Below are 14,598 nucleotides of genomic sequence, written 5' to 3' on the forward strand. Positions count from 1 at the left end.
TTTCCTCCCTAGGGAGGAAAAGAACAACTTTGCTCCCTACAATAAGGTCCGGAAAAGTATACTTTCGGTAGAGGTAGGTGGAAAATAACATTTCCGTACAGTTGTGTTTCGTTTCCTGGCAACGGCTATGTATAATAGTCTAAGAGCTAGTGAACCTTCCGACTAACGGTCTTCCTGTAAGGCTAGAAATTTATATAGTGATAATTCATAGCACACCAAGGCTAAAAACCATGACCTGGCAGGCATCAGCCCTGGACGTGTACCTACCAGGTGAATCGAAAAGTGCATAGTTTAGGGGAAAAATAAACTTTCTCCTGTAAGGTTTAAATTTAAGTATGTGTTTGAGTAAGCCATTTATAAGAAATGTGTACAATGCCAGGCGATTCTGAACAGCATAAGACCTTGCCAGGCGAGGGGAAAATTAGGGGTTTTTCCTAAAATTATTTTTTTTGGATCGAACAAAGTTTTTTTAGGTTTTTTGGATCATTCCAAACAGAAAAGGTCTTTAGTGATTTTTAACTTAGGTTAATAGTTTTTGTTATATAAGCGATTAAAAATTTTGAAAATTGCGGAATCGGCAATTTTTAATCCCAAATCGGACATTAAACTAAAAATTTCAGTGTGACCGAGGTAGGTAGATATTTTTTAAACATTGATTAATCAAATCCCGAAGAGATTTTTGCAATTCAATATCGAAAACCCTTTGTTTTTTAATTGCTAATCAAGCGGGCGCGACACGTATTATAAGTGAGGAATTTGAATGGGCAAATTTGAAGAGAAATCCTCAGATAGGTCGATTTTTATTCTTAAATTAGGACTTTTTGGCATATATATCATACTAGTGACATCATCCATCTGGGCGTGATGACGTAATCGATGATTTTTTTAAATGAGAGTAGGGGTTGTATGATAGCTCATTTGAAAGTTTATTTAATTCTCTATTCAGTAATATAAACATTAATAAAGTTATTTATACAGGGTGTGCAAAAATTTTTTTTATTAAATTAATTTAGACAAAAAGAAGAAAAAATTTTTTGTACACCCTGTATAAATAAATAGCCTCATGTTTATATTACCGACTAGAGAATTCAATAGTCTTTCAAATGAGCTATCACACGACCCCTACTCCTCTTATTTAAAAAAATCATCGATTACGTCATCACGTCCAGATAAATGACGTCACCAGTATTATATATATGCCAAAAAGTCCTAATTTAAGAATGAAAGTCGACCTGTCTGAGGATTTTTCTTCAAATTTGCGCATTCTCGAGATAATGAATTTATGCAAACTCAAACGTCCTCACTTATACTACAGTGTCGCTCCCGCTTGTTAAGCAATAAAAAACCAAAGGGGTTTTCGATATTGTATTGCAAAAAGCTCTTTAGGATTTGATCAATCAATGTTTAAGGAATATCTGCCTACCTTGGTATCATTGAAATTTTTAGTTAAATGTCGGATTTAGGGTTAAAAATGGCCGATTTCGCAATTTTAAAAATTTTTAATCGCTTATAATTAACTTAAGAGAAAAATCACTAAAGACCTTTTCTGTTTGGAATGAGTCAACAAACCTAAAAAAACTTTGTTCGATGCAAAAAAAAATAATTTAGGAAAAACCCCTAATTTTCCCCTCGCCTGGCAAGGTCTTATGCTGTTCACAATCGCCTGGCATTGTACACATTTTTTCTAAATGACTTACTCAAACACATACTTAATTTAAACCTTACAGGAGAAAGTTTATTTTCCCCCTAAACTATGCACTTTACGATTCACCTGGTAGATACACGTGCAGGGTTGATGCCTGCCAGGTCATGGTTTTTAGCCTTGGTGTGCTATGAATTATCACTATACAAATTTCTAGCCATACAGGAAGACCGTTATCGGAGGATTCACTAGCTCTTAGACTATAAGGAAATATCGAACGTTTCCTTAAACAATGTTATCAAAAATGTCTAAATTCCTGACCGATTATCGGAAAACTTTATTAACCTTTGTGTAGCAAAACGGGTCTCAATACAAATGAAAATGTTTAAAATTATTCTAAAGTATGTATATTGATAAGATAACATACATATACTCCATAATTCCAAAAGGGTTTTAGTTCTACACAAAAACAAAGAAATCACGCTTTATGTTGACCAGCTTTTATATACAAGTTTATCATAATTATATAGGTCTGGATCCCGCGTATAAAAAAAGTTGATTATTAGCAAGCTGAAAACTTGTTAATAGCTTAATGGTGTCTAATCGGACAAACTTTGATATATGGGAACACTGAAACAGGGGCACTTTTAATTGTGAAATAGGTTAAAAATTTGGAACAGTCAGACCACGAAAACGGTACATGTATTTTGTCCGACAGAACAGACTTAAACTCTCAAAACAGAGATTAAACTCTCATGCAAAAATCAGACTGCTACTTATCACCAAATGGGCGTTTTAATAAGTGGAACATGTAGAATATGTCAAATGACAGGAATTATGACAGGTGATGAATAGCAGTCTGATTTTTGCATAAGAGTTTTGATCTCTGTTCGGAGAGTTTAAGTCTATTCTGTCGGACAAAATAAATGTGCCGTTTTCGTGGTCTGACCGTTCCAAATTTTTAACCTGTTCCACAATTAAAACTGCCCCTTTTCCAGTGTTCCCATATATCAAAGTTTATCCGACTAGACACCCTTAAGCTATTAACACATTTTCAGCTTGCTATTATTCAAACTTTATACGCGGGATCCAGACTTAATAGCACTCATCATAAAGACCGCCCAAGCTAAAATTTAACAATTATCATAAACATAACTCCTGCTACAAGAGACTCTTAACTTTCTATTGACTTTTTGCAGGTGTTCCGTTGTTTGATAATTTTAAGGCTATCCACTTTGTATTCACGTTGTTAACCAAATCGTGACTGGCATAAAATTTGTAACCCCTTAGTTGTGATTGTCATAAAGTTAGAGTCTGTTTCACTGACGCGGGTTGAAAACAAACAGATGGTCACTTGCTGAACGTTGTTCGTCACTTTCGAGTTCTGAATTTGTTGAAATTCAAAACTAAATTCGTGAGGCGTCCTGCCGTTTGTTAGTTCAAACTTTACTCATGAATAAAAACTTCGCTCCAAGGCAGTTGTCTGAATAAATATTCCTTTTTCTTTATGGAAAAATATTTAATTTTATTTCACTGTGGCGCTGAATAGCTGAAAAAGTGTGATATATAAATAGCAGGTCGCATTTTTAAGTTGAATTATTAATATCTAGGAAACACACACATAATATAACATAAATATTTAGAGCCAACAGTAGTGCGTCATCAACATAACTTCGGGATATAGTAGCACACCTTTTTCGAAAGTTCTGCGAAATTTTGGCAACAGTGCGTCAGGATTATTTGACATAACTTAAATACTCACAGCCGCGCTAAATTGAAATAATAGAAAACAGTTTTATTATTAGTGAATAAATATTTATTAAAATAAACCAAAATAGGTGAAAAATTTATTAAAAAGTTGTACCTAGTTTGGTTTCTTTATTTAAATTTAAAATTTAACTTTTAAACTATTGATAATATTTCTAGGCTAAAAAAATCCCCCTTTTTTTGAAAAATAGCTTTGGCAGAGCCAATTAGCCAGACTTGATTGTGATTGATTGCAGATTCATAGTCATAAATTTCTTATTTCTTAACATTGTACATATTACAATATTATTTTTAGATACATAGGTGGTACATTGTGTTGCTTTTTTTTATTTTGTTTTTTTAATTATTTTACTGTATTTTTTAATATACAGGGTGTTAGTAAATAAGTATGAAACATTTTAAGGGCTAATTTTACATGAAAAATTAATGCCGGTTTGCTCTATAAACATATGTCCTCAAATGCTTAGTTTCCGAGATACGGGGTGTTGAAATTTTTATTTCAAACTGCCAATTTATTTATTGCTCTAAGACCAGTTAAGCTAAGAAAATGAAATTTGGTGAGTTTTAGGAGGCAGTTATTACGCATTTTTTGACATAAAATTAAGAATTTTGTATTCATCATTGGCGCGCCTAGGGGTAATGATCTGAACTTTTTCAAAGAAAAAAAAGTACGCCACTGATATATTTTAAATTAAAAATTATTTTTAAATTCCACGTATAATTTATGATAAAAAACCTTTCTGCCTTTTCTTCATATGGTGAATCGTTTTTATGCAGAAAAATAGAACATCTTGACGCGTATTTTTCATTTTTTAAATACATTATCAAGAAACATCCAATATAATAATACTAAACTGGAACAATAACAGAAAATATTACTAATACGATTTTAACTAAGTGCAGAGCTATAACCAATGTTAAAAGTGATCTCCTTTAGAGGTCACAGAAGAATTTTATATTCATCACTGGCGCGCGTAAGGGTAATGGTCTGAATTTTTAAAGAGAAAAATAGTACGCCACTGAGACATGTCAAATTAAAAATTATTTTTGAATTGCTGATTAAATTTACGATAAAAAATCTTTCTTGCCTTTTTTTCATATGCGGCGCCGATTCTAGGCAAAAAAATAAAACATCTTAACGTTTACAAAGTATTTGAACTAAGTTTCTATGCATATGGAAACTACCTCAAATACTTTGTTAGCGTTAAGATGTTTTATTTTTTGTATAAAAACGGCGCTTCGTATGAAAAAAAAGAGTCAAGAAATATTTTTTTTCGTAAATTGAATGAGGAATTCAAAAACGATTTTTAGTTTGACATATCTCAGTGTCGTACTATTTTTTTCTTCAAAAAATTCAGACCTTTATCCTTACGCGCGCCAATGATGAATATAAAATTCTTCTGTTACCTGTAAAGGAGATCATTTTAAACATTCCTTGCAGCTTTGCACCTAGTTGAAATCTTACTAGTAATATTTTCTGTTATTGTTCTAGTTTAGTATTATTATATTGGACAGTTCTTGATGATGTATTAAGAAATGAAAAATACGCGCCAAGATGTTTTATTTTTCTGCACAAAAATGGTGCATCATATGAAAAAAAGGAAAGAAAGGTTTTTTATCAAAAATTAGACGTGGAATTTAAAAATAATTGTTAATTTGAAATATCTCAGTGGCGTACTATTTTTTTCTTTAAAAAATTCAGACTATTACCCGTATGCGCGCCAATGATGAATACAAAATTCTTAATTGTACGTCAAAAAATGCGTAATAACTACCTCCTAAAACTTAGTAAATTTTATTTTCGTAGCTCAACTGGTCTTAGAGCAATAAATAAATTGGCAATTTGAAATAAAAATTTCAACACCCCCTATCTCGCAAACGAAGCATTTGCGACATATGTTTATAGAGCAAACCGGCATTATTTTTTCATGTAGAATTAGCCCTTAAAATTTTTCATACTTATTTAATAACACCCTGTATATTTTAATTTGTGCTCAACACTTTTTTACTTTCTTTTTTATTTTTCTTTTCTTTTTTATTTTTGCTTCACTTTTTTTTAATTTTTTTTTGTTATTATTATTTTATTATGTGTTTTTTATATATTTTTTTCCTTTTTTTTATTTTTTCAAACCACATTAACAAATTATGCCTAGTTAGTAGGTATATATCACATTTACAACTTGTATTTACAAAATTTAACATGTTTATAAATGAGATGAAGAATTTCCATACCATTTGTTAATATTAAAGTATTAAGGTTTATTGGGAAAAACGTTTTAAATTTTTTAATTCCTTATAAAGGTCGTTTATATTATTTATTTGTAAATGACATTATAATACGACATGTGTTAAATCTCCGATTTTGCCACAAGTACAATTAGGAGTATCTGACAAGCCGATTCTATGCAGGTAAGGTGGCGTAAGAGCATGATTGGCTCTCAGTCGATTAATAGTTTTCATAAAATGTCTATTATATTTTGTGTAAAACCATGTCCCTAAAAATTCCTCCTAAAACTTTATATACTCACTCGCATTAGAATTCGAAATATTTTTACGTAAAATATACTTACCCATAAGTAAAACTGAAAATAATTAACAATAATGAATTTTTAAAACTAGTCTAACAACTTAATTCTATTACACAAAAGTATAATAAATTATTACGGGATAAAATAAGAAATGAAGATCTCAGACAAACAAACGGTATCGCAGATGTTGTAGAACGTATCACCAGGCTCAAATGGAACTGGGCAGGACACGTCGCCAGGCTGAAAGATTCAAGATGGACACGAAAGCTGATGGAATGGAGACCAAGAGAAGATAAACGCAGTAGAGGAAGGCCGCCTAAACGATGGACAGATGATATCAGGCGGATTAGTAAAAACTGGCAACAATCAGCACAAAACCGTGAAGTGTGGAAACAATTGGGGGAGACCTATGTCCAGCAGTGGACGTGAATTGGTTGAATGATGATGATAATAAATTAATTATAAATAAACACTAACGAATTCTTGAGAGCACGTCATCCATATAACTTCGGGAGATAGTATCATACCCTTTTTCGAAAGTTCTCTGAAACTTTGGCAACAGTGCGTTGGGATTAATTGACATCACTAAGATTGACATAACTGACAATATACTCATAGGAGGGCTAAATGGAAGTAATAGAAAATAATTTTGTTATTAGTAAATAAATATTTATAAAAACAAACCAAAATGGGTGAAAATTTTATGTAACATAGGTATTTGCACGAAATAATAATAAAACCAAAATAAATAGTGATTTCGTTGTAAAGCTAAAGAAGACCCGTCTTAATTTTTTAGTTCATAGAACACCAAAGGCATTCTAACTAGTTTCAACCTTTTTTTAATAGAACTTTATGAATTTTTCCCATTTTTTTAAACTACTGATAATATCAATTTCTAGAATACAAATCCTCCTAAAGCTTTATACACTTGTATTAGAATTCGAAATCAGTGATGAGCGCGCTAATAACCGGCAAAATAGCATGAAAGATGGAAGACGTATTCAGTTTTGAGATAAAAAGAAATAAAACTAGTCGAACTGGGATATTTAGCAATATTAACCTATTAATTTACATCATATTGCTTAGTCCATATGTTGAGACTGCTCCCGTCTGAAAAAATTTCTGATTCGGTTTCTTTGTGGATTTCAATTCAAAAATGTCCCCTTTAAACAAATCTGAAGGGTGCCGGGCGGAATATTTGGGCAGAGATTGTTTAAACAATTTTTTAAACAAATGCAAAAGATCACGTTTTTTTGCTCCGGAACACATATATTTTTAAGTTTTGTGGGTAATTCGTAAGAAAGGTATCTTGTAAATTTTCTCAAAAATTGAAAATTTTCGAGTTATAGGCGATTCAAAATCTGAAACATGCGAAAATACGCATTTTCCAGGCCTAAAAACTTATATTTAAATTAGTATTTTTGAGGTTGCCAGATACTTAAATTGAAGTTTAGACATTCAGCTTCAAGATTCTAAAGAGTTATTGCGTCTAACCTTAATTTATACCGTTGTTTTTTAATTGTTAAATATGCGTATTTATCCGATTTTTTTGCCGGTGCGGCGAGCTCTATTTTAAAAATCTCCTATTTTCCTCCGAAAAATATTTTTTCTAGTTTCTAGAAAGTTAAGTTTTCCATAAAGTGTGGGATTCTCCATTTTTTAATTTAATTTTCCATTTCCACCAATCGTTTTTTCCGATTATATTAATTGGAAAGGATGTTGCGAATAAAAGTTGCTTATTTTTACGTCAAGAATCCAAATCTGCAATAAAAATTGGGGACTTCTATTTAAGATTTTAAAGTATCCCCCCACCCCACCTTCGTGGGGGGTCGTGTTTGGTGCCGTTCGACAGATTTTTGAAAAATATTGAACACTTTTTTTTTATTTCTTCGATCTTACGTTTATTTCGCGAAATATTCGCTTTTCTTTGTGAAACTTTGTGACTCGCCCATTTCCGTACACCCCGTTCAAATCGTCAGATTTTTTAAATATATATGTACACTATTTGCATTACTTAACTTACCTTATCTTAAGCTGACGATTTCGAGTTTTTCTAAGAACAGATTTTTTTTTTCGGTCCCCCCTTAATAAATTCCCCGGAGTAAAGAACCAATATATGGTATATATATATATATACATTTACAGGGTACAAGGTTTCTCCCATGTGATAATCTGACGCGCTCGAGTAACTAATCTTCAATAGATTTATTAAATAAATAAATTACTAAGCGATGTAAGCGATGTCACAATGACGACCTACCGTGGATTTTAGCTGAACTAGCTTCGAGGGGGGTTTAAATGTTAAACGGTGAGCACACATGCATTTGAATCAAGTATGTAATATTCATATTTATTTTTGCACGTTTTTTTACAAATTTTGTATACAACATCGACGAAAAATGAATATCAGATCGAAAACCTGCAAAATACACATATTCAATATTTTTGAAATACCCACCAAACACGAGCCCCCACGTAGGTAGGGGTGGAGGATTTAATTTAAAATCTTAAATATGATTCCCAATTTATATTGCAGATTTGGATTCTTTACGTAAAAATAAGCAACTTTTATTCGACAATTTTTTTCGAATTATGGATAGATCGCACTATAATCGGAAAAATCGATTGTTTCAAATATAAAATTAAATTAAAAAATGAAAAGTCTCCCACTATATGAAAAACTTAACTTATTTTTCTGGTTTTAGCACATACTGCAAATTTAGCATACTTTACTCCCCTATTATGAGGATTTATTTATAAAGAACATGGATAGTTGTTAACGCACATAACTTTTAATTATCCCACACAATTAAATGAATAGAAGAGAATAATGTTAAGAAAGCCGAAGTCTACAATCGATTTTTAACTTTAATATTTTACATATGCTAGAATATTCCACAGAGTGTTCCAAACTTTAAGAAAAAAACACAGTATGATTAGTACACCCGGTATAAAATGATATTTACCTATCTAGCAACAATATTATCACAAAGATATTCTTAAATAATAAGGCTATAACATACTAAAAATATCACTCAAATAGGACCACTGGTTTAGGAAATTCGAGACATCAGACATGTCCCATTTTTAAGGTTTTCGGCTAATTTTGCCGGTGTGTGTATATTTTCATTATGTTGTAGTAAAATCCAAGTATATAATCAGCGGGGATGTAATTTAAACCCTGTAATTGTCGCGGCCATGTCGGGTTGATGAAAAAAATTCAAATATTCTCTCTCCCCTGTTGTTCCTTAATCCAAGTACGAAACCTCCAATCAATCGAGAAATTTTTTCTTAATCAAATCGATGACGTCAAAATAGTCGCCGCGTTACTGCGATTTTGCCAATTTTATTTTTATTGTCATATTGTTCTTTGTCCCTTGAATCTTTTTTTCATGCTCCTTTTTTACCATTGATAGCCAGTTTTATTGGATTTGACCACCATCTGGTTCGTTTGTGGTTTTTAATTATTTTCTTAACCACTAAATGCAAGGGTATTTCTGTGAAATGAGGTCAAAAAAAGCAGTTGTTTCTGTTTTTATTTATATCCAATATTAACAAAGTAGAAATCATAATATAAAGTTAAATAAACAAAAAAAATTGGAAATATAAAAAAATTTTAAATTTAACTTGTGTGATAAATCTTATATACTTATTTATATTTTTATCTGAAGCGATATCTTCTCACCAGGTTTTATTTCAAAGAGCAACGGAAATACGATATAGTGCTGTTTTTGCAATGTTGTCATGCTTGTTTTTTTTCCTATGATACCCTAGGTGTATGTATCCCTTTCATTCAACGTATTTTACGTTAAAATCGGACCAATAGCAACGAAGATATGATCTTGTTGGTAATGTCGCTCTGTTTGTTTTTTATCTCAATATATTCGCTACCTTCTCCCCTTGCATTTAACGTCTCGTCAAAATCGTCTCATTAACAACGAAGATGTGTTACAGGACTTTTTTGACAATACCATTGTTTTTAGATTTTTCTCTGTTAGCCTCGACATCCCCTTCTCTTTTATGTTACGCCTCAGACGCCGTAGCAATCGGACCAATAACAATGAAGGTAAATATAATGTAATACCGTTTTGACAATGCCGCTATGTTTAATTTTTCTATGTCTTTGTATTCACCATCCCCTTTCCTTTCCAAAGACTCCTCTTACGTCACGATCCGACGAGCCTACACCACAAAACACGTCAAAAACGAGCATAATGGACCTTAGGTTTTGGTGAAGGCGCTCATGTTATTTCTAATGGCGCATCCACAAAATCGTAGATTTTAGTGTATATGTTACGGTAAAAGTAAATAAACTGGTAATTGTACACAATTACCGGTAATTACCAGAGTCGACGGTAAATGTAGGAAATATTCTTTAAAAACCCTTTATTTCCTACTTTTACCGGTAATTGTATACATTTCAAAGAGGATCTTGGTAAAAGTAAGAAATTCAAATTATAATGATTGACACACAAACGGAATGAACATAAAAGTCTAAAAATCATAAAGATCTATTTGGATCCGTGTGAAACTTGCCAAAAAATGCTGGACGGAAGAGCCGCCCGGGAACTTTATCGTACCGATCTATTATCGTTATCGTACTAGATACTGGCATTCTATAAAAATAGCAAAGTTACTCGTTATTTTGGAATTTTAGAAACACCTTGTATACTTGAAAATATTTTATGGTTCTACGCATCATTAATTCCAGCATTTGAGAAAAGGTTCGTTGCCATATTTCGGGGACACACTATAGATGTATAGATTATTGCTAAATCAATAGAATATTATAGTCATACTTTCATTTGAAATTAGTTCATTTTTCTGAGAAATTAATAGTTTACAATATTTGCATTTCATTCTATTTCTATTACGCCAGTCAATGCGCGAGATTAAGAACAAGATATTACCTCCGAATTCTATCATGGATTTTAATGAAATTTTGGGAGTGGCCCAATCTCCTGATTCAAAGTCTATGCTATATACTATGGCGCTTTTACTATGGGGGCGGTTCCCACCACTTTTCGGGGGTGGAACATTTTTATTTTTGAATTATATGGAGAAAAAGGAAGATTTTTTAAGAAAATTTAAAAATGCATTCTATAATTTGATCACATTTTTACAAAAACAATTCATTTTAAACCCGTTCAACTTTTTGAAAGTAGAAATAACACTATATTAAAAGGTATTGCAGAAGGAAGACAATGCATTTAAATTCTAGTGGATGAGGGGTTAAATGTATGTACTGTTCATTTTTCCTTAAAGTACATTAGTCATATATTTTTTTGCACCCTATCTCGCTTAGTTTGAATGTAACCGGCATTTAATGGTGCTCGTTTTAAATGCCTTTTGAAACACTACAAAAGGCGTTGGTAGCATTATACACCTAAAACCTACCGTGTTGCTCTGTTATTTCAAGTTGAATACACCAATTTGAGCATGCACCAAAAAAACAAACTCTTTTCACCTACCATATCTCTTTTTTTATTATAAATAGAACATTTACGAAGGAACGAATCTCTTTGTTATTTATAATCTAAAAAAGTGTTATATAGTGTTTTTAGTTCGATGCATAGTTTTTAAGGTATTCACAAAAAACCGTCCGAAAAGGTGTCATTTTTCAATGAAAATGGCCAATTTTCCAGTTTTGCTTAAATAGACCAGTTTTGCTTAAAAATAGGTTCTCTAGCGACTTCCGTGCTTATTTTGACCAACAAATTTTCCACACGCTTGAAGGGATGGGAACCGCCCTAAAATAAAAGCGCCATAGTATATAGGGTAGATTTTGTTTCTTGAGCTATTCCCTACTTACTGTGAAAATATCAAGTATATCGATGTAGTAGGATGGAATTCGGAGCCAAATACCCTCATTAACTGCCCTATAATAATGATCTGCTATGATCGCGTGAGAGAGGACACACACAAGATTATAGAAAAATTTATATTTACTGTAACTCTTCGAGTTTTTGAGCTACAGCAACGCGTTTTATGTCACTGGAAAGGTAGTTTTACATTCTTTTAAAATGTGTAAAAATATACAGGGCTTATTGGAAAATATTAAGATTTTTTTTTATTTCCGGTTCAACCGGAAGCCACATTTTGGGTAAAATTTATTGCGATAATAGATAATAAAGTACTATATATGTAATCAAAATTTAAAATTTTAGTTTCTATTACAAAGGAAGTTACGGGCACTCGAATATATTTTATAGAAAATTCATAACTCCCCTCCTATGGGAAGTTAAGAAATCTGAATAATGTCATTCAATTAACCGATAGGATGTTAAAAATATATTGAGAAATAAACAAATTCCATAAAGCCATTTTTGAGAAAATCGACTTCAAATTGATGTCAAATTTTGACCCCTTAAATATAGGCAAACCATAACATTTTATGAAAAACGATAATATTCTTCTTATAGCCCCATCTTTAGGCTATATAACGACTTTTTCAAATTAAACTTATCTTAAACAAGTTTTTAGATAGGTTGGGAAATGTGTCGGGTGGGCGGTCGGCCTTGTTGCCCACCATTTTGAATTTGGAAATGTTAAATTCCGTATTTCTATTTACCTATTGATGAGCTAACTTTGAGTTAAATTTCATTCGTTTCGGTCAAAATTTTCAAAAATGGGCCCTAAATAATACCCCTATTTCGGCCCCCCATGAGATGTTTTTTTAAAAGCTTTATTTCTCGACAAAATTCTCTTAAACTTACTCATACCGAATTTCATCAAAATCGGTCCAGTAGTTTTTGCTGGGCGGTGGCGATATACGTAGGTACATAGGTACGTACATACGTACGTACACACTTACGTACATACTTCCAACATGTTTTTTTATTTGCTTTTTAGACTCAGGGGGACTCAAAACGTCGAAAAAAAGTGAAATCTGAAAAAAAAATTTTTGCACGATCCTATAACTTTATCTATTATACTATACTACGTATGTAGTACGATAAAGTAAAAAATCTAAAGTTTCCAAAAAAGGTTTAGTAGTGAAGTCTATACTGTCAAAAAGAAATGAATAGTAGAGGTTAAAGAGATTTGATGGATATCTATGCAAGCACAAGCAGAAAATAAATTTAAGTTCATTTTTGTCTACCAAGATTACTTAACAAAAATTGTACAATTACATCCGTTGAAAACTAAACATGCAAAAGAGGTTGCGTTAGTTCTTGACATATTTTGAGCCTGTGGAGCTCCTTGCATTCTTCAAAGCGACAAGGGACAAGAATTCTCCAACATAATTATATAAGAACTGTGCTCCATGTGAAAAGATTTAAAGACAGTGCACGGTAAGCCACGACACAAGGATCTGTTGCGAATAAAGACATTGAAAATATACTAAGTTCCTAGTTGGAAAGCAATCAAACAAAAATAAGCTGTCAGAGGATCTTCGATCTGTACAATTCACCAAGAAACGAGCTTACCCTTATGGCATCAAGTACAGTCAGCATGAAGCTATGTTTGTGGTTCCTGCCAAAATTAGTTTCAAAACTTCATCACTGCCAGAAGATCTTTTGTTAAATATTTCTACTGATGAAGATTTGTAAATAGAAGAACAAGTAGAAGAAACCCAGATCCTGATTTTGAAGGACGTGAAAAAGCAGAAGTGGATGAACCAAATGAGCTTCTAATAGAACAATAACTAGAAAAAGCTGAGCAACCATCAGTGAATGAATCTAATGCGATTCTAGAAGAACCATTTCCTAATCAAATTTTAGAAAGGCGAGATTTTGTTGCAATTAAATGGGCACGTGGCAAAGGAAGACCTTGAATAGCAAGAGAAAAAAATGCTTAAAACAGCAAAAACTTTTGGTTGTTTTAATGAGTATTTAAAATGAATTATATGAATTGGGTAGGTACTAAAGAAGGGTGATTTCTACAGTTGCATAGAAGAAATCAATTTACCATCTGCAAAGAATCATTAATTTCTATAGACATAGTTCCAAAACTAAACATTTTTTATTGCGCGAGTATGTTAGAAAAACTGGAAAGTTGTTTAATTCCAACTTCCATGAGAGTTTGCCATGTCATAACAAATAGCAAGTAACTAAAACAGTAGTATTAATTGAGGCAAAAATTGCTCAATTCAGGTTAAACAAAATGTCTCTTGTTTTTAATTCAGTTCAATAAAAATCAAACTTCTTGAATAGCTTTTCGAATTTATTATTTTTATTCATCATTTTACTTACTTTTACCACTGGTCGTTGGTAATTTTATACAATTACCGGTAAACGTAGATAATTGAAAACAATTTCCTATATGTACCGTCGGCTCTGGTAATTGTTTACAATTACTAATTATCTACTTTTACCTTAACATATATATTTATATTTTTTTTCTACGACCGCACCGTTTAATAATATGCACATTATTCACTATTTTTGAATTGATGATAACACACATTGCTTTACCCGTGAGTCATAGTTTATTACTCACGGGCTGAAGTTACCCACGGGTCATTACATACGGGCTGAAGTTAGGAAGTAGTGAATGCCACTTTTAACTTAAACTTGTTTATTTTATACAATAATATTTATTTTAATTTATATCAATAATCAACTCCGAAATTTTTTTAAGTATTTTAAATTGTAACAATGGATCAGTATATTTTTTACTTTTATACCTTGTTTACTACTACGAATTTTGACGTTTATC

This window comes from Diabrotica virgifera, chromosome 8, assembly GCF_917563875.1.
Source record: "Diabrotica virgifera virgifera chromosome 8, PGI_DIABVI_V3a".
In the NCBI taxonomy this organism is placed as follows: Eukaryota; Metazoa; Arthropoda; class Insecta; order Coleoptera; family Chrysomelidae; genus Diabrotica; species Diabrotica virgifera.